Here is a 2,500-nt window from a genome sequence, read left to right as displayed (position 1 = left end):
ACGGCCCAAAAACGGGCCAAAACTGGCCATTTTTGGCTGCACGAGCGAGCGGCGAGCGGCGGACAGCGAGCGAAGCGAGAGGCAGCACCGTCCCTGCTATACGAAAGCCCCATCCAGCCCTGTGCCACCCGGGGGGTTCCAGGGTGCTGAGATGGCTGACGTTTTGCTCCGCTCTCGACGGTCACCGCGCAATGCAAGAACAGGCCAAAAACTGGCCAAAACGGCCCAAAAACGGGCCAAAACTGGCCATTTTTGGCTGCGCGAGCGAGCGGCGAGCGGCGGACAGCGAGCGAAGCGAGAGGCAGCACCGTCCCTGCTATACGAAAGCCCCATCCAGCCCTGTGCCACCCGGGGGGTTCCAGGGTGCTGAGATGGCTGACGTTTTGCTCCGCTCTCGACGGTCACCGCGCAATGCAAGAACAGGCCAAAAACTGGCCAAAACGGCCCAAAAACGGGCCAAAACTGGCCATTTTTGGCTGCACGAGCGAGCGGCGAGCGGCGGACAGCGAGCGAAGCGAGAGGCAGCACCGTCCCTGCTATACGAAAGCCCCATCCAGCCCTGTGCCACCCGGGGGGTTCCAGGGTGCTGAGATGGCTGACGTTTTGCTCCGCTCTCGACGGTCACCGCGCAATGCAAGAACAGGCCAAAAACTGGCCAAAACGGCCCAAAAACGGGCCAAAACTGGCCATTTTTGGCTGCACGAGCGAGCGGCGAGCGGCGGACAGCGAGCGAAGCGAGAGGCAGCACCGTCCCTGCTATACGAAAGCCCCATCCAGCCCTGTGCCACCCGGGGGGGGTTCCAGGGTGCTGAGATGGCTGACGTTTTGCTCCGCTCTCGACGGTCACCGCGCAATGCAAGAACAGGCCAAAAACTGGCCAAAACGGGCCAAAACTGGCCATTTTTGGCTGCACGAGCGAGCGGCGAGCGGCGGACAGCGAGCGAAGCGAGAGGCAGCACCGTCCCTGCTATACGAAAGCCCCATCCAGCCCTGTGCCACCCGGGGGGTTCCAGGGTGCTGAGATGGCTGACGTTTTGCTCCGCTCTCGACGGTCACCGCGCAATGCAAGAACAGGCCAAAAACTGGCCAAAACGGCCCAAAAACGGGCCAAAACTGGCCATTTTTGGCTGCGCGAGCGAGCGGCGAGCGGCGGACAGCGAGCGAAGCGAGAGGCAGCACCGTCCCTGCTATACGAAAGCCCCATCCAGCCCTGTGCCACCCGGGGGGTTCCAGGGTGCTGAGATGGCTGACGTTTTGCTCCGCTCTCGACGGTCACCGCGCAATGCAAGAACAGGCCAAAAACTGGCCAAAACGGCCCAAAAACGGGCCAAAACTGGCCATTTTTGGCTGCACGAGCGAGCGGCGAGCGGCGGACAGCGAGCGAAGCGAGAGGCAGCACCGTCCCTGCTATACGAAAGCCCCATCCAGCCCTGTGCCACCCGGGGGGTTCCAGGGTGCTGAGATGGCTGACGTTTTGCTCCGCTCTCGACGGTCACCGCGCAATGCAAGAACAGGCCAAAAACTGGCCAAAACGGCCCAAAAACGGGCCAAAACTGGCCATTTTTGGCTGCACGAGCGAGCGGCGAGCGGCGGACAGCGAGCGAAGCGAGAGGCAGCACCGTCCCTGCTATACGAAAGCCCCATCCAGCCCTGTGCCACCCGGGGGGTTCCAGGGTGCTGAGATGGCTGACGTTTTGCTCCGCTCTCGACGGTCACCGCGCAATGCAAGAACAGGCCAAAAACTGGCCAAAACGGCCCAAAAACGGGCCAAAACTGGCCATTTTTGGCTGCACGAGCGAGCGGCGAGCGGCGGACAGCGAGCGAAGCGAGAGGCAGCACCGTCCCTGCTATACGAAAGCCCCATCCAGCCCTGTGCCACCCGGGGGGTTCCAGGGTGCTGAGATGGCTGACGTTTTGCTCCGCTCTCGACGGTCACCGCGCAATGCAAGAACAGGCCAAAAACTGGCCAAAACGGCCCAAAAACGGGCCAAAACTGGCCATTTTTGGCTGCACGAGCGAGCGGCGAGCGGCGGACAGCGAGCGAAGCGAGAGGCAGCACCGTCCCTGCTATACGAAAGCCCCATCCAGCCCTGTGCCACCCGGGGGGTTCCAGGGTGCTGAGATGGCTGACGTTTTGCTCCGCTCTCGACGGTCACCGCGCAATGCAAGAACAGGCCAAAAACTGGCCAAAACGGCCCAAAAACGGGCCAAAACTGGCCATTTTTGGCTGCACGAGCGAGCGGCGAGCGGCGGACAGCGAGCGAAGCGAGAGGCAGCACCGTCCCTGCTATACGAAAGCCCCATCCAGCCCTGTGCCACCCGGGGGGTTCCAGGGTGCTGAGATGGCTGACGTTTTGCTCCGCTCTCGACGGTCACCGCGCAATGCAAGAACAGGCCAAAAACTGGCCAAAACGGCCCAAAAACGGGCCAAAACTGGCCATTTTTGGCTGCACGAGCGAGCGGCGAGCGGCGGACAGCGAGCGAAGCGAGAGGCAGCACC

Source organism: Musa acuminata, unplaced genomic scaffold (assembly GCF_036884655.1).
Source record: "Musa acuminata AAA Group cultivar baxijiao unplaced genomic scaffold, Cavendish_Baxijiao_AAA HiC_scaffold_662, whole genome shotgun sequence".
NCBI lineage: Eukaryota > Viridiplantae > Streptophyta > Magnoliopsida > Zingiberales > Musaceae > Musa > Musa acuminata.
Note: the sequence above shows the minus strand (reverse complement) of the source record.